Source organism: Martes martes (assembly GCF_963455335.1).
Source record: "Martes martes genome assembly, chromosome: 1".
Classification (NCBI taxonomy): Eukaryota; Metazoa; Chordata; class Mammalia; order Carnivora; family Mustelidae; genus Martes; species Martes martes.
The window spans coordinates 66,516,296-66,534,555 of NC_137888.1; the positions used below are offsets into that span (position 1 = coordinate 66,516,296).

At 33.2% G+C, this 18,260-nt stretch overlaps 1 protein-coding gene and 1 pseudogene across 2 annotated transcripts in view; one reads left to right on the forward strand and one right to left on the reverse strand.

Annotated features, from left to right (window-relative positions):
* STXBP5L (syntaxin binding protein 5L) overlaps positions 1-18,260 on the forward strand; it is a 408,526-nt gene that overhangs the window by 346,119 nt on the left and 44,147 nt on the right. The window lies entirely within an intron of this gene.
* On the reverse strand, positions 8,725-9,255 carry LOC308354774 (transcription factor BTF3-like; annotated as a pseudogene). Its single transcript has one exon. The product of its transcript is annotated as a transcription factor BTF3-like (transcript).

Genomic DNA, 18,260 nt, shown 5'->3' on the forward strand with positions numbered 1-18,260 from the left:
ATCTCACCTCATTGTATCTAAATTAAATAACTGTTAGACAACATATAATTTATTACATTTAATATCTAATTACCTATAATCTTTTATGAATCTGATTAATTCATGTTTTATAAATGCAAAGCACTAACATATTAGGTAATATTATTATTAGTTCAATATTAAAGAAATTGTTATTCATTGGTACTTTACCATTATAATTGATAATGGATATCAAAGGAAGAGTCAACATTATAGTTCTCTTTATTGAAAGTTCTTTTTTTGTGTCAGATACTATGCTAAATGTTTGAACATATTGCCCAAGACAAGGTAGTTGATATTATTCCCACTTTACAAATGAAGAAAGAAAATTCCCAACCCACTTCTATATTTATTAGAACTAGCAAAGAAAGTTATTAGTTATAATTCTGATCTGGAGATCAGTTAGCATAGTTGTTATTAATAAACATTAACAATTTCTACAAATGAGTCTCTCAAAGTCTCCAGTTAGTTTCTCAAAGTCTCCCTCCCAACAGCTTATTCCCACTATTTTCATGCATACTTTGAGCAAAGATAAATTATGAAAATTCAGATATATAGAAAATTGACAAGTGCTTGTCACTTTACTAAAGGTTTTGTTGCACTTAAAAGAATTAACAATAAAATCTCATTAAATCTCTACTTCTAATTATGTTAATGTACTTTCTTTTAAAAAAACGAAATTCCCAGAAAAAAATCATAAGGCTTCTAGACAAGGATAAATATCTATATAAATGTAAATTCTGACATATAAAATCTTCGTATAAAATATACCTAGGTTGCTTGTAACGCTTCGGGAGATTATTTTGCAGTAGTATATAATTCATTAGTGAGGAGGAAGATGTTTAAGAAGTTATTGCCAAAGGCCAAATGAGGGCCTAAAGTAGAATAACAACAAAGAAAATGAAGAGAAAAGCAGTCCCCATGGGAGAATTTACAACTGATGGGATTACAAACGGTGGGTGGGACAGGGTTCCTAATGCATAGGAAATAGGAGGAGTCAAGACTGACTACAAAATGTTAAGAATAGTTCTCATGGAGAATGTCTAGTTGGAGAGGAAAGGAAAATGAGTTTGAGTTTCTACAGGGACATCCATGTTAACCATTCAATGAGAAATTAGAAATTATTGATAACTTTCATTTATATCAAAGTATTAGTAACTGAGTACATGAACTATTCACTGAAGACAAAGGGAAAAATGACAAGGTGTTGGAGAGTTTTAGATACTAATGCAACTTCTTTGTTATAATAATCCTTAAATAAAGAACAGTATAACAATAACAGTAAAGTAATATTAGCAGCAGCAAAAACCTCATACCTAAGGCAGGTAGAACTCCTAAGTAGTTAGCATTTTATGAGGTAATTGCCAGATTCATGGGAGATTGTTTTATACCTAACATTTTTACATTTAGTAGAAAACTATCTTGTTTCTCATTTTTTAAAAGATTTTATTTATTTATTTGACAGACAGAGATCACAAGTAGGCAGAGTGGCAGGCAGAGAGAGAGGAGGAAGCAGGCTCCCTGCTGAGCAGAGAGCCAGATGCAGGGCTTGATCCCAGGACCCTGGGATCATGACCTGAGCCGAAGGCAGAGGCTTTAACCCACTGAACCACACAGGTACCCCTTGTTTCTCATTTTTAACAAAAAAATAGACTTTTCTCTTTCCTAACAATATTTTGAATTAAAAACCTAAAAATCAAAGTTATAGAATTCAAGACTTGAGTGTACATAATCCAGGGGCTGGCAAATAACATTAAAAATATATTGTTATAGATGCACGATAGAATACTATAAATGAAACACTTTATAGTATATTTATATTTATATTTACACTATAAATACTATAAATGAAACCCATAAGCCCTTAAAAAGTATCTATTATAAGATGAATTCTAGCCAACAAAAAGATGCATGGAGAGGCCATGGTCAAAGAACTGTAATGATTATTTAACTTATTTGACTGTAGAACGAAAGTCAAGCAACAGTGGCAAATATGATCACAAAATAGAATAAACTTAAAATCTGTAATAATATAGAAACCATAATGAAATTTTAAAATTGAGAGATGAAATGTAGAGAGGAGGTTAGAGTTGCCAAAAAGAGAATTCTATAGCTAAATTTGGTGGTTAATTGGTGGTAAAGTGACAACAAAGGCAAGCAGAGGAAGAACTGCACTAATTTCATTTTTCATAAGGGGAAATAAATTATTATTCATAGATAACAATTTAAGAAGAAAAATACACATTCAAAGTCACCACTAGAAAAAAGGTAAAATACTCCAAAACTTCACCAAAGGAGAATACATATAAAAAAAAATCAGGAAGATACAACCCACTATAAAGTGGAAGAGTACAACAGAACCTGTTCATGTTGATTGACTAGAGTCTTCAGATTCTCCACTTTAAAACTCTCAAGACTGCCCTGATTCTAGCTTTCTACGTTTTGAAAACACCAAGAATATTTTCACCACAACAACTTTTTACTAGAGCCAATCACTTGTCCTGCTTAGAATACTCAGATCGCCCTTAGTTAGCCACAATAACCAGAGTTCACATTTGTAAGAGTGGGAGCCAGTGGGTGAAACCTCATGAACTCCAGGAACACAATGGACACATCACAGGTACTTGTTGGTCTTTCAAGAATGACCACATTGTCCTTTGCCGGAGTCAGAAAGATGGTGTCGGGAAGCTAACCCTGCTCTTCAGAATTACTTATGTAACCATTTTTCTGAAGTCATCCCCTCTAGAGAACAAATTTGCTGTGAATAGTGAAGCACAATTCATTTCTGTTTATTACTTGAGCATGAAAATTGCAAGTGGATAAGCAAACACATTAAAAGCTCCTTGGTTTAGAATGGTATCCCAGCAATGTTTTCCTAGAAGTAGGATTATGTGACTTCAAATGCAGAGTGCTTCTGTATACATTGAAGAAGTGGATGAAGATGAACCAGTATACTGTAGGGCAGCAAGATGCATTTTGGTTAGCTGATATCTGTTCACTGGTACTGGGAGCTCGGTCTTAGCTTCACCTTCTCTGCGTGTGGGAGCTCTGTGACCTAGGTCAACCATGACAGCAATGTGCCTATTGCTGATGCCTCAAACAGTGTTCAGGTTTCATCTGAAAACAGTTGCTGCCACTCCTGAATGCTGAATGAATTATTTGTCTCAGATAATACAGGGTTGTGTAGCTGCCAGCCATGATTGCTACCCAGTGTTCTTTAACTAAGATGACCATGGCTCTAGTCTCCAAACTGGACATTCCAAAACACAGCATCCAGCACAGCAGGTTAGCTATGGAATACTTCCAGAACATGGAAAAGAGAGTCACAACTGAGTACTACATCACAGCATTAGAGATACTGCGCCAGAAGAGATAGCATTACTCAAATGGAAAAGCAAGATTACTGAAAATTCTGCCCCACAGGAATTAATGGAACCATGACAATTTGGGATTTCAAAATCTTAGAATCTTCTATCCAAGCCCGTCAAATAATTTGAAGCTGAGTGAATCTCTTTGACCTAGTATGACAAACAGCAACTGACTTCAGGTCTGTCATTTACATGATGGTGAGGAAAACCAACCACAAAGAAAGAATGAAAACATATATCATGCAAATATCATTTCTATGTTGTGTTTAAGTATCATTGGCAAATGTTTAATTTTTTTTTTTTTTTTTTTTTGCTGTTTGATCCCATTCTTTACCAAAGCTGCTTTTAAGCAGTTCATTATGGAAAATTGTTTCATTAACTTAAGAGGGGAGATGAGGTGGTATGTAAATTGTCACGTAGAAAATTAAGTAAAATAATCAATATGTTCTTTAAAATAGGACTAGGATGAACTGTCTCTCATGTCAGTAGATGTAGTAAATTAATATGCTTTTATTTTAAGAAAAAGGCTTTTCAGCATTTATCACATAATAAAATCCAACAAGAGAAAATCTAAAGCAAGGTGATTCAAAGTTTAGTACTAGGATATATTAGACAACTACTGGCAAAAATAAGACAGGAGTTATTATATTAATATCTAAGTTGAGTCCAAGACAAAATACATTAAATTAGAGTGCTTATATTTACAGTGATGAAATGTACATCCACAATGGTGTTATATACAACTAATGAATCATTGAACACTACATCAAAAACTAATGTACTATATGCTGGCTAATTGAACATAATAATAAGAATGAATGAAAATAAATGACAAAATTCATAAAATGAAAGTGTAAACAGAAAAAATTTAATAAACCAATTAATGTAGATTAATAATTGTACTTCAAAAACCATAAAAGCATAAGAAGAAACAAAAATGCAGTAATAATGAGAGATTTTAACATAATTTAATGACAATTCAACAAAAAATAAGAAAGAATACTGAGGGGAAAAAAAGTTTACATGGAAAAGTTACTTCATATATATTGAATTTTATATCTTAGAAATATTATTTTCAAGTACCCATTGAAAAATTTACAAAATTTAAACCTATATTAAAGCCACAAGAAAACCTCATACTTATAGACTATTTCAAATTGTATTCCTTAATTACAAATTAATGACATAAGAAAAACAAAATGTAGAAAACAGAAACAAACCCTAAAGACTGAAGGATTTTAAACCCTCACTTGTGTGAGGGCCTGGTTTCTCACTAACTAGATCATAGATCAAGAACTCTGAAAATTATAGACTAAGGATTTAGAAGCTAGTGGAATAACTATAAAACTCCTACAGTAGAGAGTAAAGAAGGGAAGGTAGAGAAAAAATTCTGGCATGCTACAAAAAATTTACCATAACAATTCATTTCAGTTGAAATTAATTTTATTAAAAGAATAACAAAGACTTTTTATTCTCTTACACCATACACAAAGATAAACTCAAAATGGTGAAAGACCTCAATGTGAGATAGGAATCCGTCAAAATCTTAGAGGGGAACATAGGCATTGGCCACACTCAACATTGGCCATTGTGGCCATTCAACATTGGTCACCGCAACTTCTTTTAAGACACATCTCCAAAGGCAAAGGAAACAAAAGCAAAAAGTGAACTTTTGGGACTTCATCAAGATCAAAAGCTTCTGCACAGCAAAGCAAACAGTCAAACTAAGAGGCAGCCCATGGAATGGGAGAATATATTTGCAAATGACTTCAGATAAGGGGTTGGTATCCAAGATCTATAAAGAACTTCTCAAACTCAATGCTCAAAAAAACAAGTAATCCAGTCAAAAAATGGGCAGAAGTCATGAACAGATTCTTCTCCAAAGAAGACATAAAAATGACTAACAAACACAGAAAAAATGTTCAACATCAGTAGCCATCAGGAAAATACAAATCAAAACCACAGTGACATACCACCTTACACCAGTTAAAATGGCAAAAATTAACAAAACAGGAAATAAAAAATGTTGACAAGGATGTGGAGAAAGTGGAACCCTCTTACACTGTTGGTGGGAATGCAAACTGCTATAGTCACTCTGAAATACAGTATGGAGATTCCTCAAGATGTTAAAAATAGAGCTACCCTATGACCCAGTAATTGCACTACTAAGTATTTACCCCAAAGATACGGAAGTAATGAAAAGAAGGGGCACATGAACCCCAGTGTTCCTAGCAGCAATGTCCATAATACCCAAACTGTGGAAGGAGCTGAGATGGCCTTTAACAGCTGAATGGATAAAGAAGATGTGGTCCATATATACAATGGGATATTACTCAGCCATCAGAAAGGATGAATACCCACCATTTGTATCAATATGGATGGAACTAGAGGGGAATATGCTAAGTGAAATAAGTCAAGCAGAGAAAGACAGTTATGATATGGTTTCACTCATATGTGGAACATAAGGAATAACACAGAGAACCATAGGGGAAGGGAGGGAAAACTGAAAGGGAAGAAATGAGAGAGAGAGATGAACCATGAGAGACTATGAATTCTGGAAAACAAGGGTTTTCAGGTTTTAAGGGTTTCAGAGGAGAGGATGGGGTATGGGGTAGCTGGGTGATGGGTATTTAGGAGGGCATGTATTATGAGGAGCACCGGGTGTTACACGCAACTAACGAATCATTGAACACTGCATCAAAAACTAATGATGTACTATACAGTGGCTAACTGAACATAATTTTAAAAAGACTTTTAAAATAAGACTTTTTAGAATGCTTAAAACATGATAAAAATAACTAATTTTTAAAAAGATTAATAAACCATGAATCTAAAGCAAGCCCAAATTAAAAACCAATTAAGAATCTTGGATAACAATGGGGGCACCCAGGTGGCTCAGTCAGTTGAGCATCCAATGTTTGATTTTGGCTCAGGTCATGATCTCGGGGTCCTGGGATTGAGCCCCACATAGGAATCTCTGTTTAGCAGGGAGTCTACTTGAGATTTTTTTCTCTCCCTCTCCTTCTGCCCCTCCCCTCCATGCTCTCTTTATAGTAAATCAATCTTAAAATAAAAAAAAAAAAAGAATATTAGATAACAGTGAACAAACAGAGACTATCAACAAAGAAATAGAAATTATAAAAAGGAACAAAGTAGGGGCACCTGCGTAGCTCAGTGGATTAAAGCCTCTGCCTTCGGCTCAGGTCATGATTCCAGGGTCCTTGGGATCAAGCCCTGCATCTGGCTCTCTGCTCAGCTCTCTCTCTACCTGCCTCTCTGCCAACTTGTGATCTCTGTCAGTCAAATAAATAAATATTTTTTTAAAGGAAAAAAGTAGAAATTCTGGAGCTAAAATTACAATAGCTAAAATGAAAAACTCACCAGAAAAGTTCAACACCAGATTTGAGTAGCAGAGGAAACTGGCCAGCCCGAAGTACAATTGAAATTACTGACATTGAAGAACAAAAGTAAAACAAAGGAAAATGAATAGAGATTAAGGGATTTGTGAAACATTATCAAGCATACCAACATATTACGGGAATACTTGAGAAGAGAAAGAGAAGAAGAGAAGAGAAAAGGGAGAAGAAACAATATTTGAAGAAATAATAGCTGGAAACTTCTCTAACTTGAGGAAAGACATAAGCCACACATCCAAGAAATTTTTCAAACTCCAAATATAATAAACTCAAAGAGATACTCACTCAGATGAATTATAATCAAACTTTACAAAAAGAGGATCTTAAAAGCAGCAAGAGAGAAGTGACTCATCATGAACAAGAAATCCTCAATAATTTTGCTAGCCAAATCCACATAAGAAGCCAAAGAGGCCAGAAGGCAGTGGGATAACATATTTAAAGTGATGGACAAAAAGTTTCAACAAGGAATTCCTATATCTGGTAAAATGTTCTTTCAAAAATTAAAGTGAAATTAAGACATTGCCAGACAGACAAAAGCAAAGAAAGTTCATGACTAATAGATGTTCGCTACAAGAAATACTAAAGGGAGCTCTACAGACTGAAATGAAAAGGCATTTGACAGTAATTTAAAGACATGTAAAGAAAGAAAGAACAGTGGTAAAAGTAACTACATAGTTAGATATAAAAGCCAATATTATTATATTTTGGGGTTTCAACTCTTATTTCCTACATGATTTAAGAGTCAAAGATATAAAGCTTTAATGGACATGTAATAAATAAAGATATGAAGACAACAATATAAGGGAAGGTGATAGACATTTAAAGCAACAGAGTTTTGTATGCTATTGAAGTAAATTGGTAGAATTCAAAAGGCATTGTTGTGAATTTGTAATCAACAGCATAACCATTAATACTAAAAAAACAAAAGGAAATATGAAAGGAATAAAAAGATACACTGGGGAAAATTAAATATAAAAGAAGGCAATATTGGAGCAATTCATGAATGAAAGGTATACTTCTGGAAAACAAATAGAAAAATGGCAGAAATTCTTCCTTATCAGTAATTACTTCAAATGGATTAAACTCACCAATTAAAAGACAGACTGGCAGAATAGATTTAAAAATATATAATCTAACTATATCTACAAGTCATTTTAGATCAAAAAATACAATTAGGTTGAAATTAAAAGGATGGAAAAAGACTCCATGCAAGTAATGACCAAAAGAGAGTTTATATGGCAATACTAAGACCAAAATAGACCTTAAGTAAAAAACTGCTACAAGAAACAAAGAAGGATAAAAGAGTTAATTTAGTGAGAAGATATAACAATTACAGACAAATGTGCACAAACAGCAGAGCCCAGAATATATGAAGCAACATTGAAAAAAATTGAAGGGAGAATTAGACTAATTAGAAACTAATTAATAATTAGAGAATTAGTAATAAAAGTTGAAGAATTCAATAGCCTGCTTTCAATGGTACATAGAAAATCTAGCCAGGAGATTAAACATGAAATAGAGAACGTGAATAATGCTATAAACCAACTAGCTTTAACAGACAGAGTACTCCACATAACAATAGAATTGCATACTCTTCTTAAGTACACATGGAACATTCTTGAGGCTAAAACATATTTTAGGCCACAAAAGAAGCCTCAATAATTTTTTTTCCTAGGCAAAAAACTTTATTAACCTTGTTTCAAACATTATTCCCAGGCTTCTTCAGCTTAATTAGCTGCAAAGAATGAATTGTGTATAAGCAAAAACTGAAAAGAGCTGCAGTGTCCATGGGGCTTGGTCTTAAAAATATTAGAGACCTAGATTTCATCAGATCCATGGACAAAATTTTAAAAAGCAGTCATAATATAAAATAACAGCTCCCAGTAACTTCAAGTTTTATCTTCTTCAGAATTTGACTCAATTCAGTTTGCTTCATTCTTGGAAGCTTCATTAAAATTCTCTACAAGATCTGGAACTTCATTATCATCATCCTCTCAGGTAGCAAGTGGTGTTTTTCCATCCACAGAATTGTTTGGGCAGAGCTTCAGCCAGTCTTCTTAAACTAGTCAGATTGTCCACACCAAGTTGGTTTAAGATACTGGGTAGCACTTCTGTCAGCCGCTTTGTCTCAGCATGGCCTAAAATGGTGAAAGTGTTCAGTGCCAGCAATGTCTGAACTTTGGGGTTGTTAAAGTGATCACTGTTCCTTGGTTTGTGAACATATTCACTTCTTCAATATCAGAGATATTGTTTACCGCTAACTTCTTTAAGGAGAACTGAAGTTTTTTTACCATCCTCTGTAGCTGTTCTATGAACACCTTCTTGTTTTGGGAAGTAATTCCTTTCCCACCAATGTGCACTTGTGCTTGCCGTTTGGTGAGTTTCTCCTGGTTCATGATGGTTTCTTTCATCTGAGGCTCCTGTCCTAGGGTTCTGCCATGAGGTGGAGGAAGAGAGGGCATTGGCTCCAAGCCTCAATAAACTTAAAAAGATTAAAATCAGGGGCGCCTGGGTGGCTCAGTGGGTTAGCTCTCTGCCTTCGGCTCTGGTGGTGATCTCAGGGTCCTGGGATCAGGCCCTGCATCAGGCTCTCCGCTCGGCAGGGAGCCTGCTTCCTCCTCTCTCTCTGCCTGCCTCTCTGGCTACTTTAAAAAAAAAAAAAAAAGATTAAAATCATACAAAGTTTTTTCTCTAACCACTAGGGGATGAAACTAGAAATCAGTAAAAACTGAAATTCACAAAATTTGGAAATTAAACTGCACACTTGTAAACAGCCAAAAGGTGAAAAAGGAAATCACAAGTGAAATGTAAAATACTTTGAGACACATCAAATAAAAGCAAAATTTACAGGTCATACCAAAAACATAGCTCGGAAGGATATTTACAACTGTAAATGCCCATGTTGAAAAGAAGTAAGATCCCAAATTAATAACTGAACTCTATACTTCAACAAACTAGAAAAGACTAACTTAAACCCAAAGCTATCAGAAGTAAGGAAATAATAAAGATTAAAGACAAACAAAACAGAGAACAGAAAAACAATCATCAACAAAACCAAAAGTTGGTTCTTTGAAAAGATCAACAAATCAACAAGACTTTACCTAGACTAAGAAAAAAAGGAGAGAAGATAGAAATAATTAAAATCAAAATGAAAGTAGGGACATTAATATCAAACTTACAGAAAAGAGGATAAACTTTGAACAACTGTACACCAACATTAGATAACATAAATGAAACAGGCAAATTCCTATAAACACATGAATTTTCAGAACTGACTCAAGAAGAAAATCTCAACATAGCTAAAATAAGTAATGATACTGAGTCAGTACTCAAAAATTTCTAACAAAGGAAGGCCAAAGATGAGATGGCTGGTGAATTCTACACAATATTTAAATGATTGATGCCAATCCTTCTCAATCTCTACCAAAAAATAGAAGAGGGGAAACATTTCTTCACTCATTCTATGATATCAACATCACCCTAATTTCAAAGCTAGATAATACCACATTGAATAAGAGACCAATATCCCCTATGAATATGCATGCAAAAATTCAGCACCATATTAGCCAACAGAATCCAACAGCATATTGAAAGGATTTTGTACCATGACCAAGTGGGATTTATTCCAGAAATGTAAGGGTGGTTCAACAGAAGAAAATAAAAGATATAAAAACAAGATTAATAGAACAAAAGAAAAAAATGATACAGATACATCTCAAGTGATACTGAAAAAGCATTTAATAAAATTGACCACTCCTTCATTATAAAAAATACTCAGAAAACTAGGAATGGAAGGGAACTTCCTTAAATTGACTGAGGGCATTCCTAAAAAACCCACAGACAAGATCCTACTCAACGATGAAAGCTAAAAACTTTCCTCCTTAAAATTTAATACAAGATAAGGATGCTTATTTTTAGCACTGTACTGGAAGTTCTATGCAGAGAAATTAAGCAAGAAATAAAAGGCATTCAAAATGAAAAAGAAATGAAATTATCCCTACTAACAGACGGCATAATCCTGTATGTATAAAATCCCAAAGAAACCACAAAAGAACAACTAGAATAAATGAAGTTAACAAACTTGCAGGGTATAACATAAATAGCCAAAATCAGTTGTGTTTCTATATACCAGCAAGGAAAATTTTTTAAAAGAATCTATTTAAAAATTCTTACAAGTCTCTAAAAGAATAAAATACCTTGAAATAAATTTAACCAAGGAGGTATTGGATTTGTACACTGAAAACTATAAAACATTGTTAAAGCAATTAAAGAAGCCCTAAATAAAAGATATCACCTCTTTGTGGACTGAAAGGCTTAATATGTTTAAATATTAGTATCACCCAAAACAATCTAATAGATTCAGCCCAGACCCTACCAGAATACCAAAAGCCTTTTTTGCAAAATGGGAAAGATTATCCTGAAATTTGTGCGGAAATGCTGACGCAAGAACAACCAAAATAGTATTGAAAAAGAAGAAAGTTGGAAGAATCACACTTCCCAATATCAGTATCTATAGTAATCACAACGGTGTTACCAGCGTAGGAATACATATATAGGGATAAACATATATACCAATGGAATAAAATTAAGATTCCAGAAATAAAACCATACATCTGTGACCAGCTGATTTTCAACAAGTTGCTAGGACAATTCTATGGGTAAAAATAGTCTCTTCAATAAATGGTACTAAGACAACTAGAAATTGACATGTGAAAAATGAAGGCAGACCATTACCTCCCATTACATAGAAAAAATGGATAAGTGACTTAACTTTAAGAGCTAAACTATAAAATTTTTAAAACTAAGAGAGCATAGAGGAACATCTTAATAACCTTGGCTTTGGCAGTGGTTTCTTAGCACACCAAAATATAAGCAAAAAGAGGGGAAAAAAAAGATAAATTAGCCTTCATCAAAATTTAAAACTTTAGTACTTCAAAGATTATTATTAAGAAAATGAAAAGACAGACTGTAGAGAATTATCTGCAAATCATCTAAGGATCCACTACCCAGAATATACAAGAGAACTCCTAAAGTTCCACAACAAAATTTAAAAATGGGCTAAGATTTAAACATTTCTCTAAAAAAGATATAAAGATGAACAATAAGCAGTTGAAAAGATGCTCAACATCCCTAATCATTAGGGAAGTGCAAATCAAAACCACAATGAAATACCACTTCACACACAATAGTGATGGTTACCATAAATAATAATAATGAAAATAAAAAGTGTTAAGGATATGGAGATATTGGGACCCTTGTTCACTGCTGGTGGGGATGTGAAATGGTACAGCAGCTATGAAAAACACTATGGCAGTTCCTCAAAAAATAAAAACTATTAGATTTATTGCATGATCTAGCTAATCCATTTCTGGGTTTATATTCCCCAAAATTGAAAACAGAGTCTCAAAGGGATGTTTGTATACACATATTCATAACAGCAGTATTGACAAGAGTTAAAATGGATCAGCAAAATGTGGAATATATACATACAGTGGAATGCATTCATTTTTTAAGAGAAAGGAAATTCTGACATATGCTACAAGATTCATGAACTTTGAGGCTATTATGCTCAGTAAAATAAGTCAGCAATAAAAAGACACAAAAATATATGATTTCAATTATATGAGGCACCCAGGGTAGTCAAATGCAAAGAGAGAGTAGAATGGTGGTTGCCAGGGCCTGGGAGAGGAGGAAATGAGGAGTTACAGTTCAATTAATAATGAATTTCATTTTTACAAGATGAATTCTGGAGATGGCTGGTGATGGTGGTTGCAAAACAATATGAATATGCTTACTACCAGTGAACTGCACACTTAAAATATGGGTATGATTATAAATTTTATGTTACATGTATTTTACCATAATTTAAAAATATTTTATTAAAGTTTAAAAAGTACTGATCCATGCTACAAATGGATGAAGCTCAGAAACATATAAAGTGAAAGAAGCCATACATAAAAGACCACAAATTACATGATTCCATTTATATGAAATACCCAGAATAGTTAAGTCTCTAGAAACAGAAAGCAGATTGATGGTTGCCAGTGGCTGAAGAGGAGAATGGGCAATAACTGCTTAATGAGTCAGTGCTATTCTTTGTGGTGATAAAAATGTGAATTGTATAGTGATGGTGGTTATACAACATTATGAATGTACTAAATGCCTCTAACTTGTACATTTTTAAATGGTTGATCCTATATTATATGAATTTCACTTCAATCAAAAATGTAGGAAAAATTTTCAAAGAACTAGTGAAACAAAGTCTAGAATTTAGTTAAGAGTAATGTACCAAGGTGAGAAATTTATGTATCATCTTTGCAACTTTCCTCTAAATCTAAAATTTTTCCAAAATAAAACATTTATTTTTAAAAAATGGGCAAACTACTTGGATAGACTCTTTACCAAAGAGGATATACAGATGCCAAGTAAACACATGGGAAGATATTCCAACATCATTAGCCACTAAAGGAATACACATTAAAACAACAATGGACTACAACTAAATAAGTACCCATTAGGTTAACTAAAATAAAAGATACTGGCAAAACTACCTCATGGTGAAGATATCACTGATCAGCAGAAACTCTCTTACTCTGCTGGTAAAATCCAAAATGACACAACCACTGTAAAAAACAGATTGGACTAGGTTTAATATACTTTTTAATACACTTTATTTTTTAAAGTAATTTTAGGTTTCAGCAAAACTGAGTGGAAAGTAGAGTTTCCATATACCCTTGTCTACACACTCACAGCCTCCCCACTATTAACAGACTCCATGAGAGTGGTACACTTGTTACCACTGCCAAACTTACATTAATACATCATTATCACCCAGAATTCATATTTACAGTAGGGCTCATGTGGCATTATATATAGGTCAAAACACCAAGCATATCCATCATTATGGTATAATACACTATAATACAGAATACTACCACTCTAAAAATCTTCTGTGTCAGCCTATTCATCATTCCCTCCTCCTTAAACCCTGGCAACCAACCACTGATTTTTTTGCCGTCTTCTTAGTTGGCCTTTTCCAGATTGTCATATAGTTGAAACCATACAATATGTAGCCTTTTCAGATAGACTTAATTTAGTGATATGTATTTTAGTATCCTCTGTATGTTTTTTGTAGCTTCATTGCTCATTTCTTTTTAGAATATTTCATTGTCTGGATATATCACAATTTATCCATTCACCTACTGAAGGGCATCTTGGTTGCTTCCAGATTTTGGCAATTAATGAATGAAGCTGCTATAAACATTCATGTGCAGGTTTTTATATGGACATAAGTTTTAGCTTTGGGGGATAAATACCAAGGAGCATGATTGCTGAATCATATGATAAGAGTATGTTTATTTTAGGAAACTGACAAACTGTCTTCCAACGTGACAATGTATAATTTTTGCATCTCCTAACAATGAGAGTTCCTATTGTTCCATATCACTCTAGCATTTGGTGTTGATGGTTTATTGATGGTATCTGAGATTTTATCACTAAACTAAGTCTATCTGAAAAGGCTACATATTGTATGCTTTCAGCTGTATGACAGGTATATACCTATATATAGGTATATGACAAGTATATACCTATTATATAGGTATATATATATATATGCTTTGTATATATATAAAGCATATATATATATGCTTTAATTTGTAATTAAAATTTGTAATGGTATCTAGCATTTGGTGTTGATGGTTTATTGATGGTATCTGAGATTTTATCACTAAACTAAGTCTGAAAAGGCTACATATTGTATGCTTTCAGCTATATGACAGGTATATACCTATATATAGGTATATGACAAGTATATACCTATTATATGGGTATATATATATAAAATTAAAAGCACATATATTAAATTAAATATATATTAAATATATTTATATTTATAATATTAAATATTTATATAGAGATATATATTAAATATATATTAAATTAAAGCATATATATATGCTTTATATATAAAGCATATATATATGCTTTAATTTGTAATTTTAAATATTTTCATATGCTTTTTGCCATCTGTCCATCTTCTTTGGTGTAGTATCTGTTCAGATCTTTTGCCCATTTTATAGTTGGGTTGTTTATTTTCTTATTGCTGAGCTTTAAGTGTTGTGTATTTTGGATAACAGTCCTTTATCATATGTATCTTGAGGCATCTGAGGTGGTGCAGTCACTTAAGTGTCCAATTCTTGGTTTTCATTCAGGTCATGATCTCAGGATCATGAGCTCAAGCCCTGCATTGGGCTCTGCACTCTGCAAGGAGTCTGCTTGAGACTCTCCCTCTAAAATAAATAAATCTTAAAAAAACAAACTTTATCAGGTGTATCTTTTGCAATTGTTTTCTCCCAGTCTGTATCATCCTCTCATTCTCTTGATAGTATCTTTCACAGAGCAGACCCAACTTATCAATTTTTCCTTTCATAGATCATGTTTATGATGTTTTATCTAAAAAGTCATCATCAAATCCAAGTTCTTCTAGATTTTATATTTTCTTCTAGTCATTTTCTAGTTTTGTGTTTACATTTAGGTCTATGATCCATTTTGAGTTAAATTTTTTTTTGAAGGATATAGTGTCTGTACCTAGATTCATATTTTTGCATGTGAGTTTCCAGTCCTTCTAGCACAATTTGTCAAGACTTTTTTTGCTCCATTGTATTTCCTTTGCTCCTTGGTCAAAGATCAGTTGGCTACTATGTGTGGATCTATTTCTGGACTTTCTGCTCTGTTCCCCTTCAATCTGTTTGTCTTGTTTTGTCACCAATACAGTCCTCCTTACTTTAGCTTTATGGTAAGTCTTGTAGTTAGGTAGCACCAGTCCTGTGACAGTGGTCTCCTCTTGAAATATTATGTTATTATTCCTAGTCTTTTGCCTCTCTATGTAAGTATACAATCAGTTTGTCAATATCCACAAAATAACCTGCTGGGGTTTTGACTGAGACTATGTTGAATCTATAGATGAAGTTGGGAGGAACTGACACTTTGACAATATTAAGTTCTCCTACCTATGAACACAGAATATCTTTTTATTTGTTCTTCAGTTTCTTCAATAAAGAAATTTTTTTGTAGTTCTATAGTTCTATTCATAGCGATCTCATAAATGCTTTGTTAGATTTATGCCTAAGTACTTTATTTTTGAGGGTGCCAATGTAAATGTTACTAGTTTTAATTTCAAATTCTATAGCTAGTATATAGAAAACTTTTTTGATGTTTTATCTTTTTTTATTATGTTATGTTAGTTACCATACAGTACATCATTAGTTTTTGATGTAGTGTTCCTTTTTGTCCCATGTGAATGCTCACCAAAGGCTAACCTCAGCAGAGGAAAATTTTAATAATCAAGTTGGTTAGAATGACCCATTCTGTGGATATCAGTTAGCCTCTTTCGCCATCAATTCTCTCAGCACTTAATGGGCTCATGAACAAAGTAACCATGGCGACAGAAATGGAGGTTATGCATGGACTGAGCAACATGGACTTTCACTTACCAAGACTGACCTGGCTACAACCACTACTGAGTGCCCAATATTACAGCAGCAGAAACCAACACATTTTCCAATTTGGCACCATTCCCTGGGTCATCAGCCAGTTACCTAGTGGCAGGTTGGTTACATTGGACCATTTTCATCAAGGAAGGGAAAGATGTTGTTCTTAGTGGAAAAGATATTATTCTGGATATGGATCTACCTTCCCTGTATGGAATGTTTCTGCTAAAACTACCATCCATGGACTTACAGCATACCTTATCTACCACCATGGTAATGCACACAGCATCAAGAAATTAATTTCATAACAAATGCAGTGTGGCAGTGAGCCAGTGGTTATGAGGTTCATTGGTCTTACCATGTTCTCCACTATCCTGGAGCAACTGCATAGATACATATGTATTATTAATTTTTAATTAACATCAGCCTTTACTTTTCATTATACCTTTCATTATACCTTTACTTTTAATCTATATATGCATTTATACTTAAACTGGTTTTCTTGTAGACAACATAATACTTGGAGCTTGTTTTTTGAACTAATCTAATAATCTCTTGGTTTATTTAGAACGTGCACATTTAAAGTGATAATATAATTGGATTAGTGTCTACCATGGTCCTTACTGTTTTCTATTCATTACCCTTATTCTTATTTTCTTTTTACTTTTTTCTGATTTTTTTACCATAAACTGGGCATTTTATATATGATTCTTTCCTCTTCTTAGTGTATCTGTATTATCGCTATTTTTTAGTGGTTACTGTAGAGTTTGCAATATACATTTACAACTGATCTAAGTCCTGTTTAAAGTAACATTATACTGCTTAATGGGAATACAAGTACCTTATAGTAACAAAGCATTCCTAATTTCTCCCTGTTTCTTGAATAACTACTGTCATTCATTTCACTTGTCCATAAACTACACTGCTATCCTATACACTTTTTGGCAATTTAGTGTGGTTTCTAAGAAGCATTATTGTGCCTTGGAACAAAGTTCAAGCATAGCTGAAGAATAAAAACCAAATGGCACCTAATAACATAAGATTCACAATGTCTAGCTTCCAGGCAATGATAGCATATCAACAGGAAAATACAGTCCATGATGAAGACAAATGATCAATCAACAGAAACTAATCACTAATCAGAAGTGATACATAGGATAAATTCAGTAGATAAGGACATTAAATCAACTATCATAAATATACTCCATATATTAAAGGAGCTAGAAGAAAGCACAAGCATGTTAAGAAGACACATGGAAGATACCAAAAAGATTCAGATTGAACTTCTGGAAGTGAAAAATATAATGTATGAGATTACATGCAATATACACTAGCTGGGACAAACAGGGAACTGATGATGAAAAAAGAATTATTGAACTCAAATTTGCACTCTGAAATAAAACAAAGGAATAAAAAGACACAAGTAAGTGAATGGAGAATTAGTGATCTATTGTTAAACTTCAAGTTACCTAATACACATACAAGAGGAGTCTCAGAAGAGGAAAGAAAGGATGGGACAGGAAAATGTTTAAATAAGTCATGCCAAAAATCTTCCTAATTTGATGAACACTGTAAGTCCACAGATCCAAGGAGTTTAATGAACTTCAAGCATAAGAAACATGATGAACACTATACCAAAGTACATCATAATTGAAATTCATTAAAAAAAAGCCAGAGAGAGTGGAGAAAATTATTAACAAATAGAGTAATAAATATAAGAATAACAGCAGACTTACAAGCTAGAAGACAGTGAAAGACCATTCTTTAAGTACCGAAAAAAAGTCAATCTAGAATTCTCTTCTAAACAAAATATCATTAAAAATGAAGGTGAAATAAATACTTTTACACACATACAAAAACTGAAAAGATCCAGGACTAAAAATTCAGCTCTACAAGAAACATTGCAAGAAGTCCTTCTGAAAGAAGGAAAAATAATATAGAGGAAAATTGAGATATACACAGAGGAA